We start from the raw sequence: 22111 nt of genomic DNA, 5'->3' as shown, positions 1-22111 counted from the left end.
ATACTTTTTATATTTTTATCGTTAAGTTCACATAATTTTACATCTAAAACACGAGTTTACAATACATTTATGTGAATACAAAAAATAGAAAAAAAATTTAGGAAAAAATTTAGTACAAAATTGTCAAAATTCCGCTAAATATCGTTTAAAGTCATTTGTATTGAACTAATCATACTTTTTATATTTTTATCGTTAAGTTCACATTATTTTACATCTAAAACACGTATTTACAATACATTTGGGTGACTACAAAAAATAGAAAAAAAATTTGGGAAAAAATTTGGTAAAAAATGGTGATAATTCCGCTAAATATCGATTAAAGTCATTTGTATTGAACTAATCATACTTTTTATATTTTTATCGTTAAGTTCACATAATTTTACATCTAAAACACGTCTTTACAATACATTTGGGTGAATATAAAAGGTCGTAAAAAAATTTTGAAAAACAGGTGATGAATCCGCTAAATATCGTCTTAATTCATTTCTATTATACTAATCATACTTTTTATATTTTTAACGTTAAGTTCACATTATTTTACATCTAAAACACGTATTTACAATACATTTGGGTGACTACAAAAAATAGAAAAAAAATTTGGTAAAAAATGGTGATAATTCCGCTAAATATCGTTTAAAGTCATTTGTATTGAACTAATCATACATTTTATATTTTTATCGTTAAGTTCACATAAATTTACATCTAAAACACGTCTTTACAATACATTTGGGTGAATATAAAATGTCGTAAAAAAATTTTGAAATACAGGTGATGAATCCGCTAAATATCGTCTTAAGTCATTTCTATTAAACTAATCATACTTTTTATATTTTTAACGTTAAGTTAACATTATTTTACATCTAAAACACGTATTTACAATACATTTGGGTGACTACAAAAAATAGAAAAAAAATTTGGGAAAAAATTTGGTAAAAAATGGTGATTATTCCGCTAAATATAGTTTAAAGTCATTTGTATTGAACTAATCATACTTTTTATATTTTTATCGTTAAGTTCACATAATTTTACATCTAAAACACGTCTTTACAATACATTTGGGTGAATATAAAAGGTCGTAAAAAAATTTTGAAATACAGGTGATGAATCCGCTAAATATCGTCTTAATTCATTTCTATTAAAATCATACTTTTTATATTTTTAACGTTAAGTTCACATTATTTTACATCTAAAACACGTATTTACAATACATTTGGGTGACTACAAAAAATAGAAAAAAAATTTGGGAAAAAATTTGGTAAAAAATGGTGATAATTCCGCTAAATATCGTTAAAGTCATTTGTATTGAACTAATCATACATTTTATATTTTTATCGTTAAGTTCACATAATTTTACATCTAAAACACGTATTTACAATACATTTGGGTGAATATAAAAGGTCGTAAAAAAATTTTGAAATACAGGTGATGAATCCGCTAAATATCGTCTTAAATCATTTCTATTAAACTAATCATACTTTTTATATTTTTAACGTTAAGTTAACATTATTTTACATCTAAAACACGTATTTACAATACATTTGGGTGACTACAAAAAATAGAAAAAAAATTTGGGAAAAAATTTGGTAAAAAATGGTGATAATTCCGCTAAATATCGATTAAAGTCATTTGTATTGAATTAATCATACTTTTTATATGTTTATCGTTAAGTTCACATAATTTTACATCTAAAACACGTCTTTACAATACATTTGGGTGAATATAAAAGGTCGTAAAAAAATTTTGAAATACAGGTGATGAATCCGCTAAATATCGTCTTAATTCATTTCTATTCAACTAATCATACTTTTTATATTTTTAACGTTAAGTTCACATAATTTTACATCTAAAACACGTATTTACAATACATTTGGGTGAATACAAAAAATAGAAAAAAAATTTGGGAAAAAATTTGGTAAAAAATGGTGATAATTCCGCTAAATATCGTTTAAAGTCATTTGTATTGAACTAATCATACTTTTTATATTTTTATCGTTAAGTTCACATAATTTTACATCTATAACACGTCTTTACAATACATTTGGGTGAATACAAAAAATAGAAAAAAAATTTGGGAAAAAATTTGGTAAAAAATGAATGGTGATAATTACGCTAAATATCGTTTAAAGTCATTTGTATTGAACTAATCATACTTTTTATATTTTTATCGTTAAGTTCACATAATTTTACATCTAAAACACGAGTTTACAATACATTTATGTGAATACAAAAAATAGAAAAAAATTTTAGGAAAAAATTTAGTACAAAATTGTCAAAATTCCGCTAAATATCGTTTAAAGTCATTTGTATTGAACTAATCATACTTTTTATATTTTTATCGTTAAGTTCACATTATTTTACATCTAAAACACGTATTTACAATACATTTGGGTGACTATAAAAAATAGAAAAAAAATTTGGTAAAAAATGGTGATAATTCCGCTAAATATCGTTTAAAGTCATTTGTATTGAACTAATCATACTTTTTATATTTTTATCGTTAAGTTCACATAATTTTACATCTAAAACACGTCTTTACAATACATTTGGGTGAATATAAAAGGTCGTAAAAAAATTTTGAAATACAGGTGATGAATCCGCTAAATATCGTCTTAATTCATTTCTATTATACTAATCATACTTTTTATATTTTTAACGTGAAGTTCACATTATTTTACATCTAAAATACGTATTTACAATACATTTGGGTGACGTCAAAAAATAGAAAAAAAATTTGGGAAAAAATTTGGTAAAAAATGGTGATAATTCCGCTAAATATCGTTAAAGTCATTTGTATTGAACTAATCATACTTTTTATATTTTTATCGTTAAGTCCACATAATTTTACATCTAAAACACGTCTTTACAATACATTTGGGTGAATATAAAAGGTCGTAAAAAAATTTTGAAATACAGGTGATGAATCCGCTAAATATCGTCTTAATTCATTTCTATTAAACTAATCATACTTTTTATATTTTTAACGTTAAGTTCACATTAGTTTACATCTAAAACACGTGTTTACAATACATTTATGTGAATACAAAAAATAGAAAAAAAATTTGGGAAAAAATTTGGTAAAAAATGGTGATAATTCCGCTAAATATCGTTTAAAGTCATTTGTATTGAACTAATCATACTTTTTATATTTTTATCGTTAAGTTCACATAATTTTACATCTAAAACACGTCTTTACAATACATTTGGGTGAATATAAAAGGTCGTAAAAAAATTTTGAAATACAGGTGATGAATCCGCTAAATATCGTCTTAATTCATTTCTATTAAACTAATCATACTTTTTATATTTTTAACGTTAAGTTCACATTAGTTTACATCTAAAACACATGTTTACAATACATTTATGTGAATACAAAAAATAGAAAAAAAATTTGGGAAAAAATTTGGTAAAAAATGGTGATAATTCCGCTAAATATCGATTAAAGTCATTTGTATTGAACTAATCATACTTTTTATATGTTTATCGTTAAGTTCACATAATTTTACATCTAAAACACGTCTTTACAATACATTTGGGTGAATATAAAAGGTCGTAAAAAAATTTTGAAATACAGGTGATGAATCCGCTAAATATCGTCTTAATTCATTTCTATTAAACTAATCATACTTTTTATATTTTTAACGTTAAGTTCACATTATTTTACATCTAAAACACGATTTTACAATACATTTATGTGAATACAAAAAATAGAAAAAAAATTTAGGAAAAAATTTAGTAAAAAATTGTGATAATTCCGCTAAATATCGTTTAAAGTCATTTTTATTGAACTAATCATACTTTTTATATTTTTATCGTTAAGTTCACATTATTTTACATCTAAAACACGTATTTACATTACATTTGGGTGACTACAAAAAATAGAAAAAAAATTTGGTAAAAAATGGTGATAATTCCGCTAAATATCGTTTAAAGTCATTTGTATTGAACTAATCATACTTTTTATATTTTTATCGTTAAGTTCACATAATTTTACATCAAAAACACGTCTTTACAATACATTTGGGTGAATATAAAAGGTCGTAAAAAAATTTTGAAATACAGGTGATGAATCCGCTAAATATCGTCTTAATTCATTTCTATTAAACTAATCATACTTTTTATATTTTTAACGTTAAGTTCACATTAGTTTACATCTAAAACACGTGTTTACAATACATTTATGTGAATACAAAAAATAGAAAAAAAATTTGGGAAAATCTTTGGTAAAAAATGGTGATAATTCCGCTAAATATCGTTAAAGTCATTTGTATTGAACTAATCATACATTTTATATTTTTATCGTTAAGTTCACATTATTTTACATCTAAAACACGTATTTACAATACATTTGGGTGACTACAAAAAATAGAAAAAAAATTTGGGAAAAAATTTGGTAAAAAATGGTGATTATTCCGCTAAATATAGTTTAAAGTCATTTGTATTGAACTAATCATACTTTTTATATTTTTATCGTTAAGTTCACATAATTTTACATCTAAAACACGTCTTTACAATACATTTGGGTGAATATAAAAGGTCGTAAAAAAATTTTGAAATACAGGTGATGAATCCGCTAAATATCGTCTTAATTCATTTCTATTAAAATCATACTTTTTATATTTTTAACGTTAAGTTCACATTATTTTACATCTAAAACACGTATTTACAATACATTTGGGTGACTACAAAAAATAGAAAAAAAATTTGGGAAAAAATTTGGTAAAAAATGGTGATAATTCCGCTAAATATCGTTAAAGTCATTTGTATTGAACTAATCATACATTTTATATTTTTATCGTTAAGTTCACATAATTTTACATCTAAAACACGTATTTACAATACATTTGGGTGAATATAAAAGGTCGTAAAAAAATTTTGAAATACAGGTGATGAATCCGCTAAATATCGTCTTAAATCATTTCTATTAAACTAATCATACTTTTTATATTTTTAACGTTAAGTTAACATTATTTTACATCTAAAACACGTATTTACAATACATTTGGGTGACTACAAAAAATAGAAAAAAAATTTGGGAAAAAATTTGGTAAAAAATGGTGATAATTCCGCTAAATATCGATTAAAGTCATTTGTATTGAATTAATCATACTTTTTATATGTTTATCGTTAAGTTCACATAATTTTACATCTAAAACACGTCTTTACAATACATTTGGGTGAATATAAAAGGTCGTAAAAAAATTTTGAAATACAGGTGATGAATCCGCTAAATATCGTCTTAATTCATTTCTATTCAACTAATCATACTTTTTATATTTTTAACGTTAAGTTCACATAATTTTACATCTAAAACACGTATTTACAATACATTTGGGTGAATACAAAAAATAGAAAAAAAATTTGGGAAAAAATTTGGTAAAAAATGGTGATAATTCCGCTAAATATCGTTTAAAGTCATTTGTATTGAACTAATCATACTTTTTATATTTTTATCGTTAAGTTCACATAATTTTACATCTATAACACGTCTTTACAATACATTTGGGTGAATACAAAAAATAGAAAAAAAATTTGGGAAAAAATTTGGTAAAAAATGAATGGTGATAATTACGCTAAATATCGTTTAAAGTCATTTGTATTGAACTAATCATACTTTTTATATTTTTATCGTTAAGTTCACATAATTTTACATCTAAAACACGAGTTTACAATACATTTATGTGAATACAAAAAATAGAAAAAAATTTTAGGAAAAAATTTAGTACAAAATTGTCAAAATTCCGCTAAATATCGTTTAAAGTCATTTGTATTGAACTAATCATACTTTTTATATTTTTATCGTTAAGTTCACATTATTTTACATCTAAAACACGTATTTACAATACATTTGGGTGACTATAAAAAATAGAAAAAAAATTTGGTAAAAAATGGTGATAATTCCGCTAAATATCGTTTAAAGTCATTTGTATTGAACTAATCATACTTTTTATATTTTTATCGTTAAGTTCACATAATTTTACATCTAAAACACGTCTTTACAATACATTTGGGTGAATATAAAAGGTCGTAAAAAAATTTTGAAATACAGGTGATGAATCCGCTAAATATCGTCTTAATTCATTTCTATTATACTAATCATACTTTTTATATTTTTAACGTGAAGTTCACATTATTTTACATCTAAAATACGTATTTACAATACATTTGGGTGACGTCAAAAAATAGAAAAAAAATTTGGGAAAAAATTTGGTAAAAAATGGTGATAATTCCGCTAAATATCGTTAAAGTCATTTGTATTGAACTAATCATACTTTTTATATTTTTATCGTTAAGTCCACATAATTTTACATCTAAAACACGTCTTTACAATACATTTGGGTGAATATAAAAGGTCGTAAAAAAATTTTGAAATACAGGTGATGAATCCGCTAAATATCGTCTTAATTCATTTCTATTAAACTAATCATACTTTTTATATTTTTAACGTTAAGTTCACATTAGTTTACATCTAAAACACGTGTTTACAATACATTTATGTGAATACAAAAAATAGAAAAAAAATTTGGGAAAAAATTTGGTAAAAAATGGTGATAATTCCGCTAAATATCGTTTAAAGTCATTTGTATTGAACTAATCATACTTTTTATATTTTTATCGTTAAGTTCACATAATTTTACATCTAAAACACGTCTTTACAATACATTTGGGTGAATATAAAAGGTCGTAAAAAAATTTTGAAATACAGGTGATGAATCCGCTAAATATCGTCTTAATTCATTTCTATTAAACTAATCATACTTTTTATATTTTTAACGTTAAGTTCACATTAGTTTACATCTAAAACACATGTTTACAATACATTTATGTGAATACAAAAAATAGAAAAAAAATTTGGGAAAAAATTTGGTAAAAAATGGTGATAATTCCGCTAAATATCGATTAAAGTCATTTGTATTGAACTAATCATACTTTTTATATGTTTATCGTTAAGTTCACATAATTTTACATCTAAAACACGTCTTTACAATACATTTGGGTGAATATAAAAGGTCGTAAAAAAATTTTGAAATACAGGTGATGAATCCGCTAAATATCGTCTTAATTCATTTCTATTAAACTAATCATACTTTTTATATTTTTAACGTTAAGTTCACATTATTTTACATCTAAAACACGATTTTACAATACATTTATGTGAATACAAAAAATAGAAAAAAAATTTAGGAAAAAATTTAGTAAAAAATTGTGATAATTCCGCTAAATATCGTTTAAAGTCATTTTTATTGAACTAATCATACTTTTTATATTTTTATCGTTAAGTTCACATTATTTTACATCTAAAACACGTATTTACATTACATTTGGGTGACTACAAAAAATAGAAAAAAAATTTGGTAAAAAATGGTGATAATTCCGCTAAATATCGTTTAAAGTCATTTGTATTGAACTAATCATACTTTTTATATTTTTATCGTTAAGTTCACATAATTTTACATCAAAAACACGTCTTTACAATACATTTGGGTGAATATAAAAGGTCGTAAAAAAATTTTGAAATACAGGTGATGAATCCGCTAAATATCGTCTTAATTCATTTCTATTAAACTAATCATACTTTTTATATTTTTAACGTTAAGTTCACATTAGTTTACATCTAAAACACGTGTTTACAATACATTTATGTGAATACAAAAAATAGAAAAAAAATTTGGGAAAATCTTTGGTAAAAAATGGTGATAATTCCGCTAAATATCGTTAAAGTCATTTGTATTGAACTAATCATACATTTTATATTTTTATCGTTAAGTTCACATTATTTTACATCTAAAACACGTATTTACAATACATTTGGGTGAATACAAAAAATAGAAAAAAAATTTGGGAAAAAATTTGGTAAAAAATGGTGATAATTCCGCTAAATATCGATTAAAGTCATTTGTATTGAACTAATCATACTTTTTATATGTTTATCGTTAAGTTCACATAATTTTACATCTAAAACACGTCTTTACAATACATTTGGGTGAATATAAAAGGTCGTAAAAAAATTTTGAAATACAGGTGATGAATCCGCTAAATATCGTCTTAAGTCATTTCTATTAAACTAATCATACTTTTTATATTTTTAACGTTAAGTTAACATTATTTTACATCTAAAACACGTATTTACAATACATTTGGGTGACTACAAAAAATAGAAAAAAAATTTGGGAAAAAATTTGGTAAAAAATGGTGATAATTCCGCTAAATATCGATTAAAGTCATGTGTATTGGACTAATCATACTTTTTATATTTTTAACGTTAAGTTAACATTATTTTACATCTAAAACACGTATTTACAATACATTTGGGTGACTACAAAAAATAGAAAAAAAATTTGGGAAAAAATTTGGTAAAAAATGGTGATAATTCCGCTAAATATCGATTAAAGTCATTTGTATTGAACTAATCATACTTTTTATATGTTTATCGTTAAGTTCACATAATTTAACATCTAAAACACGTCTTTACAATACATTTGGGTGAATATAAAAGGTCGTAAAAAAATTTTGAAATACAGGTGATGAATCCGCTAAATATCGTCTTAATTCATTTCTATTCAACTAATCATACTTTTTATATTTTTAACGTTTAGTTCACATTATTTTACATCTAAAACACGTATTTACAATACATTTGGGTGACTACAAAAAATAGAAAAAAAATTTGGGAAAAAATTTGGTAAAAAATGGTGATAATTCCGCTAAATATCGATTAAAGTCATTTGTATTGGACTAATCATACTTTTTATATTTTTAACGTTAAGTTAACATTATTTTACATCTAAAACACGTATTTACAATACATTTGGGTGACTACAAAAAATAGAAAAAAAATTTGGGAAAAAATTTGGTAAAAAATGGTGATAATTCCGCTAAATATCGATTAAAGTCATTTGTATTGAACTAATCATACTTTTTATATGTTTATCGTTAAGTTCACATAATTTAACATCTAAAACACGTCTTTACAATACATTTGGGTGAATATAAAAGGTCGTAAAAAAATTTTGAAATACAGGTGATGAATCCGCTAAATATCGTCTTAATTCATTTCTATTCAACTAATCATACTTTTTATATTTTTAACGTTTAGTTCACATAACTTTACATCTAAAACACGTATTTACAATACATTTGGGTGAATACAAAAAATAGAAAAAAAATTTGGGAAAAATTTGGTAAAAAATCGTGATAATTCCGCTAAATATCGTTAAAGTCATTTGTATTGAACTAATCATACATTTTATATTTTTATCGTTAAGTTCACATTATTTTACATCTAAAATACGTATTTACAATACATTTGGGTGAATACAAAAAATAGAAAAAAAATTTGGGAAAAAATTTGGTAAAAAATGGTGATAATTCCGCTAAATATCGTTTAAAGTCATTTGTATTGAACTAATCATACTTTTTATATTTTTATCGTTAAGTTCACATAATTTTACATCTATAACACGTCTTTACAATACATTTGGGTGAATACAAAAAATAGAAAAAAAATTTGGGAAAAAATTTGGTAAAAAATGAATGGTGATAATTACACTAAATATCGTTTAAAGTCATTTGTATTGAACTAATCATACTTTTTATATTTTTATCGTTCAGTTCACATAATTTTACATCTAAAACAAGAGTTTACAATACATTTATGTGAATACAAAAAATAGAAAAAAAATTTAGGAAAAAATTTAGTAAAAAATTGTGATAATTCCGCTAAATATCGTTTAAAGTCATTTGTATTGAACTAATCATACTTTTTATATTTTTATCGTTAAGTTCACATTATTTTACATCTAAAACACGTATTTACAATACATTTGGGTGACTACAAAAAATAGAAAAAAAATTTGGTAAAAAATGGTGATATTTCCGCTAAATATCGTTTAAAGTCATTTGTATTGAACTAATCATACTTTTTATATTTTTATCGTTAAGTTCACATAATTTTACATCTAAAACACGTCTTTACAATACATTTGGGTGAATATAAAAGGTCGTAAAAAAATTTTGAAATACAGGTGATGAATCCGCTAAATATCGTCTTAATTCATTTCTATTATACTAATCATACTTTTTATATTTTTAACGTGAAGTTCACATTATTTTACATCTAAAATACGTATTTACAATACATTTGGGTGACTAAAAAAAATAGAAAAAAAATTTGGGAAAAAATTTGGTAAAAAATGGTGATAATTCCGATAAATATCGATTAAAGTCATTTGTATTGAACTAATCATACTTTTTATATGTTTATCGTTAAGTTCACATAATTTTACATCTAAAACACGTCTTTACAATACATTTGGGTGAATATAAAAGGTCGTAAAAAAATTTTGAAATACAGGTGATGAATCCGCTAAATATCGTCTTAATTCATTTCTATTAAACTAATCATACTTTTTATATTTTTAACGTTAAGTTCACATTATTTTACATCTAAAACACGAGTTTACAATACATTTATGTGAATACAAAAAATAGAAAAAAAATTTAGGAAAAAATTTAGTAAAAAATTGTGATAATTCCGATAAATATCGTTTAAAGTCATTTGTATTGGACTAATCATACTTTTTATATTTTTAACGTTAAGTTAACATTATTTTACATCTAAAACACGTATTTACAATACATTTGGGTGACTACAAAAAATAGAAAAAAAATTTGGGAAAAAATTTGGTAAAAAATGGTGATAATTCCGCTAAATATCGATTAAAGTCATTTGTATTGAACTAATCATACTTTTTATATGTTTATCGTTAAGTTCACATAATTTAACATCTAAAACACGTCTTTACAATACATTTGGGTGAATATAAAAGGTCGTAAAAAAATTTTGAAATACAGGTGATGAATCCGCTAAATATCGTCTTAATTCATTTCTATTCAACTAATCATACTTTTTATATTTTTAACGTTTAGTTCACATAACTTTACATCTAAAACACGTATTTACAATACATTTGGGTGAATACAAAAAATAGAAAAAAAATTTGGGAAAAATTTGGTAAAAAATCGTGATAATTCCGCTAAATATCGTTAAAGTCATTTGTATTGAACTAATCATACATTTTATATTTTTATCGTTAAGTTCACATTATTTTACATCTAAAATACGTATTTACAATACATTTGGGTGAATACAAAAAATAGAAAAAAAATTTGGGAAAAAATTTGGTAAAAAATGGTGATAATTCCGCTAAATATCGTTTAAAGTCATTTGTATTGAACTAATCATACTTTTTATATTTTTATCGTTAAGTTCACATAATTTTACATCTATAACACGTCTTTACAATACATTTGGGTGAATACAAAAAATAGAAAAAAAATTTGGGAAAAAATTTGGTAAAAAATGAATGGTGATAATTACACTAAATATCGTTTAAAGTCATTTGTATTGAACTAATCATACTTTTTATATTTTTATCGTTAAGTTCACATAATTTTACATCTAAAACACGAGTTTACAATACATTTATGTGAATACAAAAAATAGAAAAAAAATTTAGGAAAAAATTTAGTAAAAAATTGTGATAATTCCGCTAAATATCGTTTAAAGTCATTTGTATTGAACTAATCATACTTTTTATATTTTTATCGTTAAGTTCACATTATTTTACATCTAAAACACGTATTTACAATACATTTGGGTGACTATAAAAAATAGAAAAAAAATTTGGTAAAAAATGGTGATAATTCCGCTAAATATCGTTTAAAGTCATTTGTATTGAACTAATCATACTTTTTATATTTTTATCGTTAAGTTCACATAATTTTACATCTAAAACACGTCTTTACAATACATTTGGGTGAATATAAAAGGTCGTAAAAAAATTTTGAAATACAGGTGATGAATCCGCTAAATATCGTCTTAATTCATTTCTATTATACTAATCATACTTTTTATATTTTTAACGTGAAGTTCACATTATTTTACATCTAAAATACGTATTTACAATACATTTGGGTGACGTCAAAAAATAGAAAAAAAATTTGGGAAAAAATTTGGTAAAAAATGGTGATAATTCCGCTAAATATCGTTAAAGTCATTTGTATTGAACTAATCATACTTTTTATATTTTTATCGTTAAGTCCACATAATTTTACATCTAAAACACGTCTTTACAATACATTTGGGTGAATATAAAAGGTCGTAAAAAAATTTTGAAATACAGGTGATGAATCCGCTAAATATCGTCTTAATTCATTTCTATTAAACTAATCATACTTTTTATATTTTTAACGTTAAGTTCACATTAGTTTACATCTAAAACACGTGTTTACAATACATTTATGTGAATACAAAAAATAGAAAAAAAATTTGGGAAAAAATTTGGTAAAAAATGGTGATAATTCCGCTAAATATCGTTTAAAGTCATTTGTATTGAACTAATCATACTTTTTATATTTTTATCGTTAAGTTCACATAATTTTACATCTAAAACACGTCTTTACAATACATTTGGGTGAATATAAAAGGTCGTAAAAAAATTTTGAAATACAGGTGATGAATCCGCTAAATATCGTCTTAATTCATTTCTATTAAACTAATCATACTTTTTATATTTTTAACGTTAAGTTCACATTAGTTTACATCTAAAACACATGTTTACAATACATTTATGTGAATACAAAAAATAGAAAAAAAATTTGGGAAAAAATTTGGTAAAAAATGGTGATAATTCCGCTAAATATCGATTAAAGTCATTTGTATTGAACTAATCATACTTTTTATATGTTTATCGTTAAGTTCACATAATTTTACATCTAAAACACGTCTTTACAATACATTTGGGTGAATATAAAAGGTCGTAAAAAAATTTTGAAATACAGGTGATGAATCCGCTAAATATCGTCTTAAGTCATTTCTATTAAACTAATCATACTTTTTATATTTTTAACGTTAAGTTAACATTATTTTACATCTAAAACACGTATTTACAATACATTTGGGTGACTACAAAAAATAGAAAAAAAATTTGGGAAAAAATTTGGTAAAAAATGGTGATAATTCCGCTAAATATCGATTAAAGTCATTTGTATTGAACTAATCATACTTTTTATATGTTTATCGTTAAGTTCACATAATTTTACATCTAAAATACGTATTTACAATACATTTGGGTGAATACAAAAAATAGAAAAAAAATTTGGGAAAAAATTTGGTAAAAAATGTTGATAATTCCGCTAAATATCGTTTAAAGTCATTTGTATTGAACTAATCATACTTTTTATATTTTTATCGTTAAGTTCACATAATTTTACATCTATAACACGTCTTTACAATACATTTGGGTGAATACAAAAAATAGAAAAAAAATTTGGGAAAAAATTTGGTAAAAAATGAATGGTGATAATTACGCTAAATATCGTTTAAAGTCATTTGTATTGAACTAATCATACTTTTTATATTTTTATCGTTAAGTTCACATAATTTTACATCTAAAACACGAGTTTACAATACATTTATGTGAATACAAAAAATAGAAAAAAAATTTAGGAAAAAATTTAGTACAAAATTGTCAAAATTCCGCTAAATATCGTTTAAAGTCATTTGTATTGAACTAATCATACTTTTTATATTTTTATCGTTAAGTTCACATTATTTTACATCTAAAACACGTATTTACAATACATTTGGGTGACTACAAAAAATAGAAAAAAAATTTGGGAAAAAATTTGGTAAAAAATGGTGATAATTCCGCTAAATATCGATTAAAGTCATTTGTATTGAACTAATCATACTTTTTATATTTTTATCGTTAAGTTCACATAATTTTACATCTAAAACACGTCTTTACAATACATTTGGGTGAATATAAAAGGTCGTAAAAAAATTTTGAAAAACAGGTGATGAATCCGCTAAATATCGTCTTAATTCATTTCTATTATACTAATCATACTTTTTATATTTTTAACGTTAAGTTCACATTATTTTACATCTAAAACACGTATTTACAATACATTTGGGTGACTACAAAAAATAGAAAAAAAATTTGGTAAAAAATGGTGATAATTCCGCTAAATATCGTTTAAAGTCATTTGTATTGAACTAATCATACATTTTATATTTTTATCGTTAAGTTCACATAAATTTACATCTAAAACACGTCTTTACAATACATTTGGGTGAATATAAAATGTCGTAAAAAAATTTTGAAATACAGGTGATGAATCCGCTAAATATCGTCTTAAGTCATTTCTATTAAACTAATCATACTTTTTATATTTTTAACGTTAAGTTAACATTATTTTACATCTAAAACACGTATTTACAATACATTTGGGTGACTACAAAAAATAGAAAAAAAATTTGGGAAAAAATTTGGTAAAAAATGGTGATTATTCCGCTAAATATAGTTTAAAGTCATTTGTATTGAACTAATCATACTTTTTATATTTTTATCGTTAAGTTCACATAATTTTACATCTAAAACACGTATTTACAATACATTTGGGTGAATATAAAAGGTCGTAAAAAAATTTTGAAATACAGGTGATGAATCCGCTAAATATCGTCTTAAATCATTTCTATTAAACTAATCATACTTTTTATATTTTTAACGTTAAGTTAACATTATTTTACATCTAAAACACGTATTTACAATACATTTGGGTGACTACAAAAAATAGAAAAAAAATTTGGGAAAAAATTTGGTAAAAAATGGTGATAATTCCGCTAAATATCGATTAAAGTCATTTGTATTGAATTAATCATACTTTTTATATGTTTATCGTTAAGTTCACATAATTTTACATCTAAAACACGTCTTTACAATACATTTGGGTGAATATAAAAGGTCGTAAAAAAATTTTGAAATACAGGTGATGAATCCGCTAAATATCGTCTTAATTCATTTCTATTCAACTAATCATACTTTTTATATTTTTAACGTTAAGTTCACATAATTTTACATCTAAAACACGTATTTACAATACATTTGGGTGAATACAAAAAATAGAAAAAAAATTTGGGAAAAAATTTGGTAAAAAATGGTGATAATTCCGCTAAATATCGTTTAAAGTCATTTGTATTGAACTAATCATACTTTTTATATTTTTATCGTTAAGTTCACATAATTTTACATCTATAACACGTCTTTACAATACATTTGGGTGAATACAAAAAATAGAAAAAAAATTTGGGAAAAAATTTGGTAAAAAATGAATGGTGATAATTACGCTAAATATCGTTTAAAGTCATTTGTATTGAACTAATCATACTTTTTATATTTTTATCGTTAAGTTCACATAATTTTACATCTAAAACACGAGTTTACAATACATTTATGTGAATACAAAAAATAGAAAAAAATTTTAGGAAAAAATTTAGTACAAAATTGTCAAAATTCCGCTAAATATCGTTTAAAGTCATTTGTATTGAACTAATCATACTTTTTATATTTTTATCGTTAAGTTCACATTATTTTACATCTAAAACACGTATTTACAATACATTTGGGTGACTATAAAAAATAGAAAAAAAATTTGGTAAAAAATGGTGATAATTCCGCTAAATATCGTTTAAAGTCATTTGTATTGAATTAATCATACTTTTTATATTTTTATCGTTAAGTTCACATAATTTTACATCTAAAACACGTCTTTACAATACATTTGGGTGAATATAAAAGGTCGTAAAAAAATTTTGAAATACAGGTGATGAATCCGCTAAATATCGTCTTAATTCATTTCTATTATACTAATCATACTTTTTATATTTTTAACGTGAAGTTCACATTATTTTACATCTAAAATACGTATTTACAATACATTTGGGTGACGTCAAAAAATAGAAAAAAAATTTGGGAAAAAATTTGGTAAAAAATGGTGATAATTCCGCTAAATATCGTTAAAGTCATTTGTATTGAACTAATCATACTTTTTATATTTTTATCGTTAAGTCCACATAATTTTACATCTAAAACACGTCTTTACAATACATTTGGGTGAATATAAAAGGTCGTAAAAAAATTTTGAAATACAGGTGATGAATCCGCTAAATATCGTCTTAATTCATTTCTATTAAACTAATCATACTTTTTATATTTTTAACGTTAAGTTCACATTAGTTTACATCTAAAACACGTGTTTACAATACATTTATGTGAATACAAAAAATAGAAAAAAAATTTGGGAAAAAATTTGGTAAAAAATGGTGATAATTCCGCTAAATATCGTTTAAAGTCATTTGTATTGAACTAATCATACTTTTTATATTTTTATCGTTAAGTTCACATAATTTTACATCTAAAACACGTCTTTACAATACATTTGGGTGAATATAAAAGGTCGTAAAAAAATTTTGAAATACAGGTGATGAATCCGCTAAATATCGTCTTAATTCATTTCTATTAAACTAATCATACTTTTTATATTTTTAACGTTAAGTTCACATTAGTTTACATCTAAAACACATGTTTACAATACATTTATGTGAATACAAAAAATAGAAAAAAAATTTGGGAAAAAATTTGGTAAAAAATGGTGATAATTCCGCTAAATATCGATTAAAGTCATTTGTATTGAACTAATCATACTTTTTATATGTTTATCGTTAAGTTCACATAATTTTACATCTAAAACACGTCTTTACAATACATTTGGGTGAATATAAAAGGTCGTAAAAAAATTTTGAAATACAGGTGATGAATCCGCTAAATATCGTCTTAAGTCATTTCTATTAAACTAATCATACTTTTTATATTTTTAACGTTAAGTTAACATTATTTTACATCTAAAACACGTATTTACAATACATTTGGGTGACTACAAAAAATAGAAAAAAAATTTGGGAAAAAATTTGGTAAAAAATGGTGATAATTCCGCTAAATATCGATTAAAGTCATTTGTATTGAACTAATCATACTTTTTATATGTTTATCGTTAAGTTCACATAATTTTACATCTAAAATACGTATTTACAATACATTTGGGTGAATACAAAAAATAGAAAAAAAATTTGGGAAAAAATTTGGTAAAAAATGTTGATAATTCCGCTAAATATCGTTTAAAGTCATTTGTATTGAACTAATCATACTTTTTATATTTTTATCGTTAAGTTCACATAATTTTACATCTATAACACGTCTTTACAATACATTTGGGTGAATACAAAAAATAGAAAAAAAATTTGGGAAAAAATTTGGTAAAAAATGAATGGTGATAATTACGCTAAATATCGTTTAAAGTCATTTGTATTGAACTAATCATACTTTTTATATTTTTATCGTTAAGTTCACATAATTTTACATCTAAAACACGAGTTTACAATACATTTATGTGAATACAAAAAATAGAAAAAAAATTTAGGAAAAAATTTAGTACAAAATTGTCAAAATTCCGCTAAATATCGTTTAAAGTCATTTGTATTGAACTAATCATACTTTTTATATTTTTATCGTTAAGTTCACATTATTTTACATCTAAAACACGTATTTACAATACATTTGGGTGACTACAAAAAATAGAAAAAAAATTTGGGAAAAAATTTGGTAAAAAATGGTGATAATTCCGCTAAATATCGATTAAAGTCATTTGTATTGAACTAATCATACTTTTTATATTTTTATCGTTAAGTTCACATAATTTTACATCTAAAACACGTCTTTACAATACATTTGGGTGAATATAAAAGGTCGTAAAAAAATTTTGAAAAACAGGTGATGAATCCGCTAAATATCGTCTTAATTCATTTCTATTATACTAATCATACTTTTTATATTTTTAACGTTAAGTTCACATTATTTTACATCTAAAACACGTATTTACAATACATTTGGGTGACTACAAAAAATAGAAAAAAAATTTGGTAAAAAATGGTGATAATTCCGCTAAATATCGTTTAAAGTCATTTGTATTGAACTAATCATACATTTTATATTTTTATCGTTAAGTTCACATAAATTTACATCTAAAACACGTCTTTACAATACATTTGGGTGAATATAAAATGTCGTAAAAAAATTTTGAAATACAGGTGATGAATCCGCTAAATATCGTCTTAAGTCATTTCTATTAAACTAATCATACTTTTTATATTTTTAACGTTAAGTTAACATTATTTTACATCTAAAACACGTATTTACAATACATTTGGGTGACTACAAAAAATAGAAAAAAAATTTGGGAAAAAATTTGGTAAAAAATGGTGATTATTCCGCTAAATATAGTTTAAAGTCATTTGTATTGAACTAATCATACTTTTTATATTTTTATCGTTAAGTTCACATAATTTTACATCTAAAACACGTCTTTACAATACATTTGGGTGAATATAAAAGGTCGTAAAAAAATTTTGAAATACAGGTGATGAATCCGCTAAATATCGTCTTAATTCATTTCTATTAAAATCATACTTTTTATATTTTTAACGTTAAGTTCACATTATTTTACATCTAAAACACGTATTTACAATACATTTGGGTGACTACAAAAAATAGAAAAAAAATTTGGGAAAAAATTTGGTAAAAAATGGTGATAATTCCGCTAAATATCGTTAAAGTCATTTGTATTGAACTAATCATACATTTTATATTTTTATCGTTAAGTTCACATAATTTTACATCTAAAACACGTATTTACAATACATTTGGGTGAATATAAAAGGTCGTAAAAAAATTTTGAAATACAGGTGATGAATCCGCTAAATATCGTCTTAAATCATTTCTATTAAACTAATCATACTTTTTATATTTTTAACGTTAAGTTAACATTATTTTACATCTAAAACACGTATTTACAATACATTTGGGTGACTACAAAAAATAGAAAAAAAATTTGGGAAAAAATTTGGTAAAAAATGGTGATAATCCCGCTAAATATCGATTAAAGTCATTTGTATTGAATTAATCATACTTTTTATATGTTTATCGTTAAGTTCACATAATTTTACATCTAAAACACGTCTTTACAATACATTTGGGTGAATATAAAAGGTCGTAAAAAAATTTTGAATTACAGGTGATGAATCCGCTAAATATCGTCTTAATTCATTTCTATTCAACTAATCATACTTTTTATATTTTTAACGTTAAGTTCACATAATTTTACATCTAAAACACGTATTTACAATACATTTGGGTGAATACAAAAAATAGAAAAAAAATTTGGGAAAAAATTTGGTAAAAAATGGTGATAATTCCGCTAAATATCGTTTAAAGTCATTTGTATTGAACTAATCATACTTTTTATATTTTTATCGTTAAGTTCACATAATTTTACATCTATAACACGTCTTTACAATACATTTGGGTGAATACAAAAAATAGAAAAAAAATTTGGGAAAAAATTTGGTAAAAAATGAATGGTGATAATTACGCTAAATATCGTTTAAAGTCATTTGTATTGAACTAATCATACTTTTTATATTTTTATCGTTAAGTTCACATAATTTTACATCTAAAACACGAGTTTACAATACATTTATGTGAATACAAAAAATAGAAAAAAAATTTAGGAAAAAATTTAGTACAAAATTGTCAAAATTCCGCTAAATATCGTTTAAAGTCATTTGTATTGAACTAATCATACTTTTTATATTTTTATCGTTAAGTTCACATTATTTTACATCTAAAACACGTATTTACAATACATTTGGGTGACTACAAAAAATAGAAAAAAAATTTGGGAAAAAATTTGGTAAAAAATGGTGATAATTCCGCTAAATATCGATTAAAGTCATTTGTATTGAACTAATCATACTTTTTATATTTTTATCGTTAAGTTCACATAATTTTACATCTAAAACACGTATTTACAATACATTTGGGTGAATATAAAATGTCGTAAAAAAATTTTGAAATACAGGTGATGAATCCGCTAAATATCGTCTTAAGTCATTTCTATTAAACTAATCATACTTTTTATATTTTTAACGTTATGTTAACATTATTTTACATCTAAAACACGTATTTACAATACATTTGGGTGACTACAAAAAATAGAAAAAAAATTTGGGAAAAAATTTGGTAAAAAATGGTGATTATTCCGCTAAATATAGTTTAAAGTCATTTGTATTGAACTAATCATACTTTTTATATTTTTATCGTTAAGTTCACATAATTTTACATCTAAAACACGTCTTTACAATACATTTGGGTGAATATAAAAGGTCGTAAAAAAATTTTGAAATACAGGTGATGAATCCGCTAAATATCGTCTTAATTCATTTCTATTAAAATCATACTTTTTATATTTTTATCGTTAAGTTCACATAATTTTACATCTAAAACACGTCTTTACAATACATTTGGGTGAATATAAAAGGTCGTAAAAAAATTTTGAAAAACAGGTGATGAATCCGCTAAATATCGTCTTAATTCATTTCTATTATACTAATCATACTTTTTATATTTTTAACGTTAAGTTCACATTATTTTACATCTAAAACACGTATTTACAATACATTTGGGTGACTACAAAAAATAGAAAAAAAATTTGGTAAAAAATGGTGATAATTCCGCTAAATATCGTTTAAAGTCATTTGTATTGAACTAATCATACATTTTATATTTTTATCGTTAAGTTCACATAAATTTACATCTAAAACACGTCTTTACAATACATTTGGGTGAATATAAAATGTCGTAAAAAAATTTTGAAATACAGGTGATGAATCCGCTAAATATCGTCTTAAGTCATTTCTATTAAACTAATCATACTTTTTATATTTTTAACGTTAAGTTAACATTATTTTACATCTAAAACACGTATTTACAATACATTTGGGTGACTACAAAAAATAGAAAAAAAATTTGGGAAAAAATTTGGTAAAAAATGGTGATTATTCCGCTAAATATAGTTTAAAGTCATTTGTATTGAACTAATCATACTTTTTATATTTTTATCGTTAAGTTCACATTATTTTACATCTAAAACACGTATTTACAATACATTTGGGTGACTACAAAAAATAGAAAAAAAATTTGGGAAAAAATTTGGTAAAAAATGGTGATAATTCCGCTAAATATCGATTAAAGTCATTTGTATTGAACTAATCATACTTTTTATATTTTTATCGTTAAGTTCACATAATTTTACATCTAAAACACGTATTTACAATACATTTGGGTGAATATAAAATGTCGTAAAAAAATTTTGAAATACAGGTGATGAATCCGCTAAATATCGTCTTAAGTCATTTCTATTAAACTAATCATACTTTTTATATTTTTAACGTTAAGTTAACATTATTTTACATCTAAAACACGTATTTACAATACATTTGGGTGACTACAAAAAATAGAAAAAAAATTTGGGAAAAAATTTGGTAAAAAATGGTGATTATTCCGCTAAATATAGTTTAAAGTCATTTGTATTGAACTAATCATACTTTTTATATTTTTATCGTTAAGTTCACATAATTTTACATCTAAAACACGTCTTTACAATACATTTGGGTGAATATAAAAGGTCGTAAAAAAATTTTGAAATACAGGTGATGAATCCGCTAAATATCGTCTTAATTCATTTCTATTAAAATCATACTTTTTATATTTTTAACGTTAAGTTCACATTATTTTACATCTAAAACACGTATTTACAATACATTTGGGTGACTACAAAAAATAGAAAAAAAATTTGGGAAAAAATTTGGTAAAAAATGGTGATAATTCCGCTAAATATCGTTAAAGTCATTTGTATTGAACTAATCATACATTTTATATTTTTATCGTTAAGTTCACATAATTTTACATCTAAAACACGTATTTACAATACATTTGGGTGAATATAAAAGGTCGTAAAAAAATTTTGAAATACAGGTGATGAATCCGCTAAATATCGTCTTAAATCATTTCTATTAAACTAATCATACTTTTTATATTTTTAACGTTAAGTTAACATTATTTTACATCTAAAACACGTATTTACAATACATTTGGGTGACTACAAAAAATAGAATAAAAATTTGGGAAAAAATTTGGTAAAAAATGGTGATAATTCCGCTAAATATCGATTAAAGTCATTTGTATTGAATTAATCATACTTTTTATATGTTTATCGTTAAGTTCACATAATTTTACATCTAAAACACGTCTTTACAATACATTTGGGTGAATATAAAAGGTCGTAAAAAAATTTTGAAATACAGGTGATGAATCCG

Source organism: Diuraphis noxia, unplaced genomic scaffold (genome assembly GCF_037042655.1).
Source record: "Diuraphis noxia isolate RWA-SAM2 unplaced genomic scaffold, SU_Dnox_SAM2 contig0005, whole genome shotgun sequence".
Lineage (NCBI taxonomy): Eukaryota > Metazoa > Arthropoda > Insecta > Hemiptera > Aphididae > Diuraphis > Diuraphis noxia.
Note: the sequence above shows the minus strand (reverse complement) of the source record.